Genomic DNA, 16,875 nt, shown 5'->3' with positions numbered 1-16,875 from the left:
AATCCCACCATACTAGTCACACGTTACTGGGCTTTTTATCAGGATTCCCCAGATTAATACTTTGGCTATGGGTTTTAATCCCACCATACTAGTCACACGTCACAGGGCTTTTTATCAGGATTCCCCAGATTAATACTTTGGCTATGGGCTTTAATCCCACCATACTAGTTACACGTTACTGGGCTTTTTATCAGGTTTCCCCAGATTAATACCTTGGCTATGGGTTTTACTCCCACCTATACTAGATGGGAGCATTTATCTTTAATAATGATATGGGCCAGACTAGATCCCCTCAAAATATTTTATGAAGGTAGCCTTTTTTCTTTTGTTAAAGGTAGATGTGAAGTTCCTTGTTTCAAATGCAATGTGACTCAACATGCGAATTGATGTTAAGCAAAACACAATTGATGAAAACACTGTCGTTAAAATGCAATCAAAAGAAAGAGGAATTTGGAATGACTTAATTGTTGCAAACTGAACCAAATACCAGACACAGTCACGATTACAAATGAACTGTTCCAATGTAGTAACGTTTCCCACAAGCACACACACTTGGTTAAAAAGGTAAATTCAGACACGGATTCTCAGATGCAGTTCTCCAATCTCGGAGGAAAAAGTAATCAAGAGAAAGTTGAGAGAGTGTAGGAGCCAGGAGACATTCTCTGCGGCTTTCAACTCTTTTGAGAACCCAAAAACCTCTGAAGAAAACTTAAAGACAGTAATCTGGATCTGTGGGAGACAGTCATGTTCATTCAGGTTGTTAAAAATAACCCAAGCCCTCACAAGGAGATGTGTTGCTTAACAGAGAGACCTTGGAGTGCAGGTTCATAGCCCCTTGAAAGTGGAGTCGCAGGTAGATAGGATAGTGAAGGCGGCGTTTGGTATGCTTTCCTTTATTGGTCAGAGTATTGAGTACAGGGGTTGGGAGGTCATGTTGCAGCTGTACAGGACATTGGTTAGGCCACTGTTGGAATATTGCATGCAATTTTGGTCTCTCTCTCTCTCCAGAGGAAGGATGTTGTGAAACTTGAAAGGGTTCAGAAAAGATTTACAAGGATGTTGCCAGGCTGGGAGGATTTGAGCTACAGGGAGAGGCTGAATAGCCTGGAGTGTCGGAGGCTGAGGGGTGACCTTATAGAGGTTTACAAAATTATGAGGGTCATGGATAGGATAAATAGACAAGGTCTTTTCCCTGGGGTAGAGGAGTCCAGAACTAGAGTGGCATGGGTTTAGGGCGAGAGGGGAATGATATAAAATAGACCTAAGGGGCAACTTTTTCACACAGAGGGTGGTAAGTGTTTGGAATGAGCTCCCAGAGGATGCGGTGGAGGCTGGTACAATTACAGCATTTAAAAGGCATCTGGATGAATATATGAATAGGAAGGGTTTAGAGAGATGTGGGCAAGTGCTGGTAGGTGGGACTAGATTAATTGAGGATATCTGGTCGGCATGGACAGGTTGGACCGATGGGTCTGTTACCGCACTGTATGTATCTATGACTCTACAACTCTCAGCTCTTTACACAATCACCTTCAATCTTGGGCAGATTTGTAGCTCAGGTTGAGGTTCTGGATGTGGGTTTCCAGCTCTTCACCTCTGCTTTACAATCTCTCTTCAAGGAGAAAAAAGACAAAATAACCTTTTAAAGTGACAGCATCGTCACCATAGGAATTAAGAGCTTCGAATGTAATAGCCATGTCATCTCTGCCAGTCGGGGTAAATACCCATTTGTATCACTAATGTCCTTTAAGGAAGTAAATCTGTCATCCTTACATGACCTGGTCTACATGTGAGTCCAGACCCACAGGAAACGTGATTGACTCTTACCTGCCCTGTGGCCAATGGGGGATGGGTATTTAATGTTTGGCCAATCAGCAGTGCCTACGTCTTGGTGAGAAAAAAAATCTGACCAATACCACGTACATTTTAAGCCATCCTTTGATTAGATTAGATCCCCTACAGTGGGGAAACAGGCTCTTCGGCCCAACAAGTCCACACTGACCCTCTGAAGAGTAACCCGTCCCTTTACCCTGTATTTACCTCTGACGAATGGAAATAACACTATGCGCAATATAGCACAGTCAATTCACCTGACCTGCACATCTTTGAATTGTGGGAGGAAACCAGAGCAAAGTCAGGCAAACATGGAGCGAACATGCAAACTCCACACAGACAGTCACCTGAGGCAGGAATCGAACCCAGGCCCCTGGTATAGGGAGGCAGCAGTGCTAACCACTGAGCCACCGTGCCACCCATAAGTTATTCACCTGAACACTCGTGATAAATATGTATATCTGGTGATGCATTTTATCATGCAACATCTGTAAATTTATCCATTCCAAAAAAATCAGGGCGAAGGCTAACTCATTGCTCAGTCCAAGAGAAAAACAGTCATTTGTAACGGCTGTGTTCTGAGGAGTGCTCACTTGACCTGAAATGTTCACTCTGATTTCTCTCCACAGCTGCTGCCAGACCAGCTGAGCTTTTCCAGCAATTTCTGTTTTTGTTTCTGATTTACAGCATTCCAAGTTCTTTTGGTTTTTATTGTAACTTAATCATTCAGTTCCAACACGATTTATCAGTGAATTCAGAATGTGGATACTAATCCCAGCATAATGACCAGTAATGTCACCGCTAATTACATCGCTGTGCTAATTTTAACACAACATGAATAGTGGCTTTTCATTTATATACTGAGTTTGAATATTAATGAATTCATTTGCATTAATATTGATACGACATACTGGATGGCCTGGACAGAGTGGATGTTGGGAAGCTGTTTCCGTTGGTAGGAGAGACTAGGACCCAAGGGCACAGCCAGAGAGTAAAGAGAAGACCTTTTAGACTGGAGATAAGGAGAAACTTCTTCAGCCTGAGAGTGAGGAGTCTTTGGAATTCATTCCCACAGAAGGCTGTGGAGGCCAGGTCACTGAGTCTATGTAAGACTGAGATAGACAGGTTCTTGATTGTCAAGGGGGATTAAGGGTTACAGGGAGAAAGTGGGAGAATAGGGTTGAGACATTGATCAGCCATGATTGAATGGGGCCTCTGAGTGAAAAAGTTGCCCCTTAGGTCTCTTTTATATCTTTCCCCTCTCACCCTAAACCTATGCCCCTCTAGTCCTGGACTCCCCCATCCCATGTAAAAGACTTTACCTATTTACCCTATCCATGCCCCTCATACTCTTATAGACCTTTATAGGGTCACCCCTCAGCCCTCGACGCTCCAGGGAAAACAGCCCCAGCCTGTTCAGCCTCTCCCTCTAGCTCAGATCCTCCAACCCTGGCAACATCCTTGTAAATCTTTTCTGAACCCTTTCAAGAAACATCCTTCCGATAGGTCTGTAATAACATTACTGATTACACCAGAACATCAATTTGTGGATCTTTGTGATCATGGTACATTTAAATTTGTTGTCATTTACAACGAACAATTCAATTGTTCATTATAATTATCATTAATTCACAGTTACTTCTGTTATTTTTTGAAGAAACTAATTTTTAATTCAAGCTAACATTTTTTTTTGCAAAATATGGGTCAGTTGATTCTCTTTGACTACATGTTAGAGCGTAAGGTTGTGATAATAAATAAGCTCTCTTTTCCGTTTATTGTGGAAATCCGATGTGATCTTCTTTTGACATTTATACTGGTCAGACATTAACCCTCCGAGAGATTGTTTTAAAAAAACTCGTATGGGATAAGGGCATCATTGGCTGGACCCAGCATTTATTGCCCACCTTGGTTACCCTTGAGAAGGTGGTGATGAGCTGCCATCTTAAAATGCAGTCGTCCCCGAGCTGTGGGTAGACCCACAGTGTGGTTCGGGAATGAATTCCAGAAACTAGAGTCAACGATATGATGGAAAGGCAATATATATCCGAAGTAGGATGGTGCGTGTCTTGGAAGGAAACTGTAGGTGGTGGTGTTCCCATATATCTGCTCTCCATGTTCCTCTGAAAGTGTTCCTAACTTTGGAAGGCTCTGCCCAGGGAACTGTGAAGCATATCTGCCGTATTTTCATTGCCCATGGCATGGGGTACAAGACTTGGCACCATATTGCAGTGGCATAACACCCTTGTTAGGCTGCATTTAGAGCATTGATTCGATTCTCTACAGTATGGAAACGGGCCCTTCGGCCCAACCAGTCTACACCGACCTTCCGAAGAGTAAACCACCCAGACGCATTTCCACTCTGACTCATGCCCCTTACACTATGGGGCAATTTATGGCCAATTCACCTGACCTGCACATCTTCGGACGGTGGGAGGGACATGGGTTGGTGTTTTAGTTTCTTTCGGGCGTGCTGATCAGCACAGGCTTCGAGGGCCGAAGGGCCTGCTGTATTTCTCTGTTGTTCGGTTGCTACGGGAAACGAGGGAAGGATTTGCTGCGCCTTTGGCGATGATCGTTGTGTCCTCCCTGCCCACTGGAATGGTGCCAGATGATTGGAGGGTGGCAAACGTTATTCCCTTGTTCAAGAAAGGGAGTAGGGCTAACCCTGGGAATTACAGACTTGTCAGTCTTATGTTGGTGGTGGGCAAATTACTGGAGAGGATTCTGAGAGACAGGATTGATGATTACTTGGTAAAACCATAACCTGATCAGAAGTAGTCAGCATGGCTGTGTGAGGGACGGGTCATGCCTCACAAACCTTACTGAATTCTTTCAGGATGTGACAAAACGCATTGGCGTAAGTGGAGCAGTGGATGTGATATATACGGATTTTAGCAAGGCGTTTGATAAGGTTTCCCATGGTAGGATTACACAGTAAGTAAGGAGATGTAGGATACTGGGAAACCTGGCTGGCTGGATACAGAATTGGCTGGCCCACGGAAGATAGAGGGTGGTGGTAGATGGAACGTGTTCAGCCCTGGAGCTCGGTGACCAGTGGTTGGTCTGCAGGACTCTGTTCTGGGACCTCTGCTCTTTGTGATTTTTATAAATGACTTGCATGAGGAACTGGAAGGGTGGGTTACTCAGTTTGCTGATAACACGAAGGTTGGTGGATAGTGTGCAGGGCTATTGTAGGTTGCAAAGGGACTTTGACAGGATGGAGAGCTGGGGAATCCTGCAGGGAGTAACTCCCCTCCTGACTCCCCAAAGCCTGTCCCACCATCTACAAGGTACAAGGTAGGAGGGGGATGGAATACCCCCCACTTGCCCTGGATGGGGGCAGCTCCAACAACACTTGAGAACCTCGACACCATCCAGGGACATAGCACCCCCACTTGATCTTAAATGGGGGTGGCAGGCTGGATGGGCTGAATGGCCTCCTCCTGTGCCTATTTTCTGTATGAGAATGGAACACTACCCTCTTGTAATAAACTAAGGGATTCGGTACAACATTACTTTGTAGTTACATCTATTTAAACATTTAATATTAATTGTGTTGGTAGATTGATAAATATTGAGATAGTTTAAAAATAGCCAGAAGTCAGTGTTTCATTGATGTGTCCTCTGTCATGTTCTCAAGGACAATGGAAGAGGTTTTGGTATAAACAGACTGGTTGGGACAAATGGTTGATCCACACTCCCGGACCAACCAACCCAACCACCCTGTGGCTCAACACTTCAACTCCCCCTCCCACTCCACCAAGGATATGCAGGTCTTTGGACTCCTCCATCGCCAGACCACAACAACACGACGGTTGGAGGAAGAGCGCCTCATCTTCCGTCTAGGAACGCTCCAACCACAATTGATGAACTCAGATTTCTCCAGTTTCCTCATTTCCCCTCCCCCCACCTTGTCTCAGTCAAATCCATCGAACTCAGCACCGCCTTCCTAACCTGCAATCTTCTTCCTGACCTCTCCGCCCCCACCCCAGTCTGACCTATCACCCTCACCTTGTCCTCCCTCCACCTATCGCATTTCCGACGCCCCTCCCCCAAGTCCCTCCTCCCTACCTTTTATCTTAGCCTGCTGGACAAACTTTCCTCATTCCTGAAGAAGGGCTTATGCCCGAAACGTCGATTCTCCTGTTCCTTGGATGCTGCCTGACCTGCTGTGCTTTTCCAGCAGCACATTTTCAGCTCTGATCTCTAGCATCTGCAGACCTCACTTTCTCCTCAATATATTAAATTGGACAAGCAATTAGAGCCCAGACAAAAATACACAGAGTGCAGTGAACAGGTCGCCTGTTGTCACGATGTTAATGGAGCGATAAGTGTTGACTTCGGTTTGTCAGAGGGTCCTTGGGATGGTTTATACCCGACTGAGACAGCAGGTGGCGCCTGGAGCTCAGCTCCCATTGGACAGGCTGTGAGGCTCGCGCTCGGTCCTGAGTCACTGATGGTCAATATAATGGAGGCAAGGGCAGGTCAGAGGCCTGGGGAATACTGCAGCAAGGAGCTCACCTGCTGAATCCCCAAAGCCTGTCCCACCATCGACAAGGCACAAGGCAGGGGGGTGATTGAATAAGCCCCACTTGCCCTGGATGGGGGCAGCTCCAACAACACTCAAAAATCTCAACACCATCCAGGGACAAAGCAGCCCCCACTTGATTGGCACCACATCCCCAATCATCCCCTCCCACCCCCATCAACGCTCAGTAGCAGCAGTGTGTACCATCTATGAGACACACTGCAGAAACTCACCAAAGATCCTCAGACAGTACTTTCCAAACTGAGGAACACTTCTAAAAGGACACATCCAGCAGATACCTGGGAACGCCACGATCTGCAAGCTCCCCTCTAAATAACTCACCATCCTGACTCGGAAATATATTGGCATTTCTTCACTGTCGTTGGGATAAAATCCTGGAATTCCCTCCCTAACAGACATTGTGGGTCTACCCACAGCACATGGAATGCAGTGATTTAAGACAGCAGCTCACCCCCATCTTCTCAAGGGGCAAGTAGGGACGGGGCAATAAATGCTGGGCTCATCCAACGGTGCTCCTGTCCTACAAGAGAATTTTCTTAAACTCTCAGATGGTTCATCTCTGACTGCAAACACTGGGAATGACAAAAGGAAGATCACACCGGGTTCCAGCAATGAACAACATGCAGCCAAACAGATTCATTAACAAGATGCAGCCATAAGCTAAACCCTCCTTAAATCCAAACACACACACATGGTCATTTACACACAGGATGGACACATTCAATGAAAGGAATAATGTTTTTGGAATGTTCCGTATCTAAATATAGGCATGGCCTGTGAATCAGTGTCGAATCTAAATGGTCGCTTTCTCACTCTGCTTTAATTTTTTTTTGACAGTGGTCCGACCTTGCTCCCATCTACACCAATCCTCCTTTCAGCAGCCGGTCAGTTAGACCTAGGTCGTGACCAGATTTAGCAGCTTTAATTTCTTTGCAAAGTCTCTGACCATGAATGTTTTGACACATTCATAGATATATATAGAGAGAGAAAGAACGAGAGAGAGAGATTAGCTTACCTTGTTGTCATCTGCAGGAATCCTCCATTCAGCAGCAGGTCAGTTGGACCTCGGTCTTGACTTGATTTCTAAGCTTCCTCTTTTTATTTGCAAAGCCTTTGAGTGTCATTATATCATCTCACTAACGGTGAGAGAGAGAGAAAGAGACAGGGTAGTTTCACATGTTGACAGTAATGTCGGAGGACCAACTGAGCCCTCAATACATTCAAAGTGTATATCCAAGTTGCGGAATCACTTTTATAGTGGGTAAAATGGGCTAATTTTTAGTTTAGAGTTGTGACCCTTAGTTTTGTAACTATGGAGTGGGCACTTGTAATTATCCAGGGAATGAGGATGACTCTATGACATCATGAATATTTTATCATTGATGGTCAGTGTTTGTAGATCTATCACTCTGTGTAATGTGTTGGCTGTGATTCCTAATTACAACAGAAACACAAGTTGAAATAACTTGATTGACATGTTCTGAATCCACAAAAAGATGCCACACCGTGTACCTGCTAACTTTGTGTTCTTATTTGAACTTCTAATGATGTTTGAAAGAAACTGTTTTGATCAGTTAAGTCAGTGAAGGTTGAGTGACACTACAAAGCAGAACTTTGAGGTAGGAAGGGAGTGTTCAGAGGATTCCTTCTGTGCCAGTGCCAGAACATTGACCCCTGACCGATATCAGTTTGAGGAGGAATATTTGAAAAGGGTGTGGGAAAGTTCAGGAGGATGAGATCGAGAATCACAATCAATAAGCAGGTCAGAGGCTGGGGAATACTGCAGGGAATAACCCCCCTCCTGACTCCCCAAAGCCTGCCCCACCATCTACAAGGTACAAGGCAGGAGGGGGATGGAATACCCCCCACTTGCCCTGGATGGGGGCAGCTCCAACAACACTTGAGAACCTCGACACCATCCAGGGCCAAAGCAGCCCCCTCTTGATCTTAAATGGGGGAGCAGCCTGGATGGGCTGAATGGCCAACTCATGTGGCTATTTTCTATATAAGAATGGAACACTACCCTCATCTGTCATTTATGTAAATGCGTTGGAGATGAACGCAGGTGACACCAAAATTGAAGGGTGTAGTGGATAGCGAAGAGGGTTACCTCAGATTACAACAGGATCTGGACCTGATGGGCCAATGGGCTGAGAAGTGGCAGATGGAGTTTAATTCAGATAAATGCGAGGGGCTGCATTTTGGGAAAGCAAATCTTAGCAGGACTTATACACTTAATGGTAAGGTCCTAGGGAGTGTTGCTGAACAAAGAGACCTTGGAGTGCAGGTTCATAGCTCCTTGAAAGTGGAGTAGCAGATAGATAGGATCGTGAAGGCGGCGTTTGGTATGCTTTCCTTTACTGGTCAGAGTGTTGAGTACAGGAGTTGGGAGGTCATGTTGCAGCTGTACAGGACATTGGTTAGGCCACTGTTGGAAAATTGCGTGCAATTCTGGTCTCCTTCCTATCGGAAAGATGTTGTGAAACTTGAAAGGGTTCAGAAAAGATTTACAAGGATGTTAGCCAGGGTTGGAGGATTTGAGCTATAGTGAGAGGCTGAACAGACTGGGGCTGTTTTCCCTGGAGTGTCGGAGGCTGAGGGGGTGACCTTACAGAGGTTTATAAAATCATGAGGGGCATGGATAGGATAAATAGACAAAGTCTTTTCCCTGGGGTCAGGGATTCCAGAACTAGAGGTTTAGGGTGAGAGGGGAAAGATATAAAAGAGACCTAAGGGGCAACTTTTTCACGCAGAGGGTGGTATGTTTATGGAATGAGCTGCCAGAGGAAGTGGAGGCTGGTACAATTGCAACATTTAAGAGGCATTTGGATGGGTATATGAATAGGAAGGGTTTGGAGGGATATGGTCCGGGTGCTGGCAGGTGGGAATAGTTTGGGTTGGGATATCTGGCATGGACGGGTTGGACTGAAGGGTCTGTTTCTGTGCTGTACATCTCTATGACTCTGTGACTCCTGTGATAAAGTATGGGATTCGGTAAAACATTACTTCATAGATACATATATATAAACCTTTAATAATAATTGTGTTGGTAGAGGGATAAATATTTAGATAGTTTAAAAACAGCCAGACGTCAATGTTTCATTGATGTGTCCTCTATCATGTTCTCAAGGACAATGGAGGAGGTTTTGGTATAAACAGACTGGTTGGGACAAATGGTTGATCCACACTCCACATTTTATGAAAATGCTGTGAATTTTAGCTCATGTTACAATATAATAAATTTGCCAAGCAATTAGAGCCCAGACAAAAATACACAGAGTGCAGTGAACAGGTCGCCTGTTGTCACAATGTTAATGGAGCGATAACTGTTGACTTCAGTTTGTCAGAGGGTCCTTGGGATGGTTTACACCTGACTGAGACAGCAGGTGGCGCCTGGAGCTCAGCTCCCATTGGACAGGCTGTGAGGTCTGCGCTCAGTCTTGAGTCATAGAGTCATAGAGTCATAGAGTTATAGAGATGTACAGCACAGAAACAGACCCTTTGGTCCAACCTGTCCATGCCGACCAGATATCCCAACTCAATCTCGTCCCACCTGACAGCACCCGGCCCATATCCCCCCAAACCCTTCCTATTCATATACCCATCCGAATGCCACTTAAATGTTGCAATTGTACCAGCCTCCACCACATCCTCTGGCAGCTCATTCCATACACGTACCACCCTCTTGGTGAAAAAGCTGCCCCTTCGGTCTCTTTTATATCTTTCCCCCTCTCACCCTAAATCTATGCCCTCTAGATCTGGTCTCCCTGACCCCAGGGGAAAGACTTTGTCTATTTACCCTATCCATGCCCTCATGCTTTTATAAACCTCTATAAGGTCACCCCTCAGCCTCCCGACACTCCAGGGAAAACAGCCCCAGCCTGTCCCTACAGCTCAAGCCCTCCAACCCTGGCTACAACCTTGTAAATCTTTTCTGAACCCTATCAAGGTTCACAGCATCTTTCCGATAGGAAGGAGACCAGAATTGCACGCAATATTCCAACAGTGGCCTAACCAATGACCTGTACAGCTGCAACATGACCTCCCAACTCTTGTACTCAATACTCTGACCAATAAAGGAAAGCATACCAAACGCCTTCTTCACTATCTTATCTACCTGCGACTCCACTTTCAAGGAGCTATGAACCTGCACTCCAAGGTCTCTTTGTTCAGCAACACTCTCTCGGACCTTACCATTAAGTGTATAAGTCCTGCTAGGAGTTGCCTTTCCAAAATGCAGCACCTCACATTTATCTAAATTAATCTCCATCTGCCACCTCTCAGCACATTGGGGCAACTGATCAAGATCCTGTTGTAATCTGAAGTAACTCTCTTTGCTGTCCACTACACCTCCAATTTTGATGTTATGTGCAAACTTACTAACTGTACCTCTTATGCTCGCATCCAAATCATTTATATAAATGAAAAAAGTAGAGGGCCCAGCACTGATCCTTGTGGCACTCCACTGGTCACAGGCCTCCAGTCTGAAAAATAACCCTCCACCACCACCCTCTGTCTTCTACCTTTGAGCCAGTTCTGTATGCAAATGGCTAGTTCTCCCTGTATTCCATGAGATCTAACCTTGCTAATCAGTCTCCCATGGGGAACCTTGTCGAACACCTTACTGATGTCCATATACATCACATCTACTGCTCTGCCCTTATCAATCCTGTTTGTTACTTCTTCAAAAACTTCAATCAAGTTTGTGAGACATGATTTCCCACGCACAAAGCCATGTTGACTATCCCTAATCAGTCCTTGCCTTTCCAAATACATGAACATCCTGTCCCTCAGGATTCCCTCCAACAACTTGTCCACCACAGAGGTCAGGCTCACCAGTTTCCTGGCTTGTCCTTACCACCCTTCTTAAACAATGGCACCACGTTTGCCAACCTCCAGTCTTTCGGCACCTCACCTGTGACTATCGATGATTCAAATATCTCAGCAAGAGGCCCAGCAATCACTTCTCTAGCTTCCCACAGAGTTCTCGTTTACACCTGATCAGGTCCTGGGAATTTATTCAATTTTATGTGTTTTAAGACATCCAGCACTTCCTCCTCTGTAATCTGGACATTTTTCAAGGTGTCACCATCTATTTCCCTGTAGTCCATATCTTCCATATCCTTTTCCACAGTAAATACTGATACAAAACACTCGTTTAGTATCTCCCCCATTTTCTGTGGCTCCACACAAAGGCCGCCTTGCTGATCTTTGAGGGGCCCTATTCTCTCCCTAGTTACCCTTTTGTCCTTAATGTTTTTGTAAAAACCCTCTGGATTCTCTTTAACTCTGTTTGCCAAAACTATCTCATGTCCCCTTTTTGCCCTCCTGATTTCCCTCTTAAGTATACTCCTACTTCCTTTATACTCTTCTCAGGATTCACTCGATCTATCCTGTCTATACCTGACATATGCTTCCTTATTTTTCTTAACCAAACCCTCAATTTCTTTAGTCATCCAGCATTCCCTATACCTACCAGCCTTCCCTTTCACCCGAACAGGAATATACTTTTTCTGGATTCTTGTTATCTCATTTCTGAAGGCTTCCCATTTTCCAGCCAACCCTTCACCTGCGAACATCTGCCACCAATCAGCTTTTGAAAGTTCTTGCCTAATACCATCAAAATTGGCCCTTCTCCAATTTAGAACTTTAACCGGATTTTTACGTTTTTAAAATTTTTGTTTGCAAAGTCTCTGGGCATCATTTCATTGTCCCACTCACAGATAGACAGAGAGGCAGAGAGAGAGAGAGAGAGAGAGAGACAGAGATTAGCTTACTTTGTTGTCATCTGCAGCAGTCCTCCATTCAACAGCTGGTCAGTTGGACCTAGGTCTTGATTGGATTTATAACCTTCCTTTCATTTATTTGCAAAGTGCTTATAGGTCATTTATACCATCCCATTTAGACTGTGTGTGTGTGTGTGTGAGAGAGAGAGAGAGAGAGAGAGAGAGAGAGAGAGAGAGAGAGAGAGAGACAGTGCGAGTATTTTCACATGCTGACATTAACACCAAAGGAACAACTGAGCTCTCAATAATTTCAAAGTGTGTATCCAAGTTGCTAAATCCCGTTTGTAAATGTTTGAAATGGATTCTGATTAGTTCAGATTTGTGACTCTTAGTTTCATAGGTATGGAGTGGGCACTTGTAATTATCCCGGAAATGACATCACGAATATTTTATCATGGATGGTCAGTGTTTGTAGATGTATCACTTTGTGTAATGTGTTGGCTGTGATTCCTAATTACAACAGAAACACAAGTTGAAATAACTTGATTGACATGTTCTCAATCCTCAAAAGGTGCCAAACCGTGGAACTGCTAACTTTCTGTTCTTATTTGAACTTCTAATAATGTTTGAAAGAAACTGTTTTGATCAGTTAAGTCAGTGAAGGTTGAGTGACACTACAAAGCAGAACTTTGAGGTAGGAAGGGAGTGTTTAGAGGATTCCTTCTGTGCCAGTGCCAGAACATTGACCCCTGACCGATATCAGTTTGAGGAGGAATATTTGAAAAGGGTGTTGGGAAAGTTCAGGAGGATGAGATCGAGAATCACAATCAATAAGCAGGTCAGAGGCTGGGGAATACTGCAGGGAATAACTCCCCTCCTGACTCCCCAAAGCCTGTCCCACCATCTACAAGGTACAAGGCAGGAGGGGGATGGATTACCCCCCACTTGCCCTGGATGGGGGCAGCTCCAACAACACTTGAGAACCTCGACACCATCCAGGGACATAGCAGCCCCAACTTGATCTTAAATGGGGGAGCAGGCTGGATGGGCTGAATGGCCTCCTCCTGTGCCTATTTTCTGTATGAGAATGGAACACTACCCTCTTGTAATAAACTGTGTGATTCGGTACAACATTACTTTATAGATACATCTATTTAAACATTTAATATTAATTGTGTTGGTAGAGGGATAAATATTGAGATAGATTAAAAACAGCCAGAAGTCAGTGTTTCATTGATGTGTCCTCTGTCATGTTCTCAAGGACAATGGAGGAGGTTTTGGTATAAACAGACTGGTTGGGACAAATGGTTGATCCACACTCCACATTTTATGAAAATGCTGAGAGTTTTAGCTCAAGTTACAATATAATAAATTCGCCAAGCAATTAGAGCCCAGACAAAAATACACAGAGTGCAGTGAACAGGTCGCCTGTTGTCACAATGTTAATGGAGCGATAAGTGTTGACTTCAGATTGTCAGAGGGTCCTTGGGATGGTTTATACCCAACTGAGACAGCAGGTTGCGCCTGGAGCTCAGCTCCCATTGGACAGGCTGTTAGGCTCGCGCTCAGTCTTGAGTCATAGAGTCATAGAGTTATAGAGTCATAGAGATGTACAGCACAGAATCAGACACTTCGGTCCAACCCGTCCATGCCGACCAGATATCCCAACTCAATCTAGTCCCACCTGCAAGTACCCTGTCCATATTCCTCCAAACCCTTCCTATTCATATACCCATCCGAATGCATCTTAAATGTTGCAATTGTACCAGCCTCCACCACTTCCTCTGGCATCTCATTCCATACACGTACCAGCCTCTGTGTGAAAATGTTGCCCCTTAGGTCTCTTTTATATCTTTCCCCCTCTCACCCTAAGCCTATGCCCTCGAGTTCTGGACTCCCCAACCCCAGGGAAAAGTCTTTGTCTATTTACCCTATCCATGCCCTCATGCTTTTATAAACATCTATAAGGTCACCCCTCAGCCTCCCGACACTCCAGGGAAAACAGCCCCAGCCTGTTCAGCCTCTCCCTGTAGCTCAAATCCTCCAACCCTGGCAACATCCTTGTAAATCTTTTCTGAACCCTATCAACTTTCACATCATCTTTCCGATAGGAAGGAGACCAGAATTGCATGCAATATTCCAACAGTGGCCTAACCAATGTCCTGTACAGCCGCAACATGACCTCCCAACTCCTGTACTCAATACTCTGACCAATAAAGGAAAGCATACCTAATGCCTCCTTCACTATCCTATCAACCTGCGACTCCACTTTCAAGGAGCTATGAATCTGCACTCCAAGGTCTCTTTGTTCAGCAACACTCCCTAGGACCTTACCATTAAGTGTATAAGTCCTGCTAAGATTTGCTTTCCCAAAATGCAGCACCTCACATTTATCTAAATTAAACTCCATCTGCCACTTCTCAGCCCATTGGCCCATCTGGTCCAGATCCTGTTGTAATCTGCGGTAACCCTCTTCGCTGTCCACTGCACCTCCAATTTTGGCGTCATCTGCAAACTTACTAACTGTAACCTCTTATGCTCGCATTCAAATCATTTATGTAAATTTAAAAAAGTAGAGGGCCCAGCACCGATCCTTGTGGCACTCCACTGGTCACAGGCCTCCAGTCTGAAAAACAACCCTCCACCACCACCCTCTGTCTTCTACCTTTGAGCCAGTTCTGTATCCAAATGGCTAGTTCTCCCTGTATTCCATGAGATCTAACCTTGCTAATCAGTCTCCCATAGGGAACCTTGTCGAACACCTTACTGAAGTCCATATAGATCACATCTAATGCTCTGCCCTTATCAATCCTGTTTGTTACTTCTTCAAAAACCTCAATCAAGTTTGTGAGACATGATTTCCCACGCACAAAGACATGTTGACTATCCCTAATCAGTACTTGCCTTTCCAAATACATGAACATCCTGTCCCTCAGGATTCCCTCCAACAACTTGTCCACCACCGAGGTCAGGCTCACCGGTCTATAGTTCCCTAGCTTGTCCTTACCACCCTTCTTAAACAGTGTCACCACGTTTGCCAACCACCAGTCTTGCAACACCTCACCTGTGACTATCGATGATACAAATATCTCAGCAAGAGGCCCAGCAATCACTTCTCTAGCTTCCCACAGAGTTCTCATTTACACCTGATCAGGTCCTGGGGATTTATCCAATTTTATGTGTTTTTAGACATCCAGCACTTCCTCCTCTGTAATCTGGACATTTTTCAAGGTGTCACCATCTATTTCCCTACAGTCCATATCTTCCATATCCTTTTCCACAGTAAATACTGATGCAAAACACTCGTTTAGTATCTCCCACATTTTCAGTGGCTCCACACAAAGGCCGCCTTGCTGATCTTTGAGGGACCCTATTCTCTCCCTAGTTACCCTTTTGTCCTTAATGTTTCTGTAAAAACCCTCTGGATTCTCTTTAACTCAGTTTGCCAAAACTATCTCATGTCCCCTTTTTGCCCTCCTGATTTCCCTCTTAAGTATACTCCTACTTCCTTTATACTCTTCTCAGGATTCACTCGATCTATCCTGTCTATACCTGACAAATGCTTCCTTCTTTTTCTTAACCAAACCCTCAATTTCTTTAGTCATCCAGCATTCCCTATACCTACCTGCCTTCCCTTTCACCCGAACAGGAATATACTTTTTCTGGATTCTTGTTATCTCATTTCTGAAGGCTTCCCATTTTCCAGCCATCCCTTCACCTGCGAACATTTGCCACCAATCAGCTTTTGAAAGTTCTTGCCTAATACCATCAAAGTTGGCCTTTCTCCAACTTAGAACTTCAACCGGGTTTTTACGTTTTTTAAATTTTTGTTTGCAAAGTCTCTGGGCATCATTTCATTGTCCCACTAACAGATAGACTGAGAGGCAGAGAGAGAGAGAGAGAGAGAGACAGAGATTAGCTTACCTTGTTGTCATCTGCAGCAGTCCTCCATTCAACAGCTGGTCAGTTGGACCTAGGTCTTGATTGGATTTCTAACCTTCCTTTCATTTATTTGCAAAGTGTTTGTCAGTCATTTATACCATCCCATTTAGTCTGTGTGTGTGTGTGTGTGTGTGTGTGTGAGAGAGAGAGAGAGAGACAGAGAGAGTATTTTCACATGCTGACATTAACACCAAAGGAACAACTGAGCTCTCAATAATTTCAAAGTGTGTATCCAAGTTGCTAAATCCCGTTTGTAAATGATTGAAATGGATTCTGATTAGTTCAGATTTGTGATTCCTAGTTTCATAGGTATGGAGTTGGCACTTGTAATTATCCCGGAAATGACATCACTAATATTTTATCATGGATGGTCAGTGTTTGTAGATGTATCACTCTGTGTAATGTGTTGGCTGTGATTTCTAATTACAACAGAAACACAAGTTGAAATAACTTGATTGACATGTTCTGAATCCTCAAAAGGTGCCAAACCGTGTAACTGCTAACTTTCTGTTCTTATTTGACCTTCTAATAATGTTTGAAAGAAACTGTTTTGATTAGTTAAGTCAGTGAAGGTTGAGTGACACTACAAAGCAGAACTTTGAGGTAGGAAGGGAGTATTTAGAGGATTCCTTCTGTGCCAGTGCCAGAACAATGACCCCTGACTGATATCGGTTTGAGGAGGAATATTTGAAAAGGGTGTTGGGAAAGTTCAGGAGGATGAGATCGAGAATCACAATCAATAAGCAGGTCAGAGGCTGGGGAATACTGCAGGGAATAACTCCCCTCCTGACTCCCCCAAGCCTGCCCCACCATCTACAAGGTACA

This window comes from Chiloscyllium plagiosum, unplaced genomic scaffold (genome assembly GCF_037043375.1).
Source record: "Chiloscyllium plagiosum isolate Xiang-an unplaced genomic scaffold, Cpla_swu_hap1 HiC_scaffold_40, whole genome shotgun sequence".
In the NCBI taxonomy this organism is placed as follows: Eukaryota; Metazoa; Chordata; class Chondrichthyes; order Orectolobiformes; family Hemiscylliidae; genus Chiloscyllium; species Chiloscyllium plagiosum.
This window is presented reverse-complemented; position numbering follows the sequence as displayed.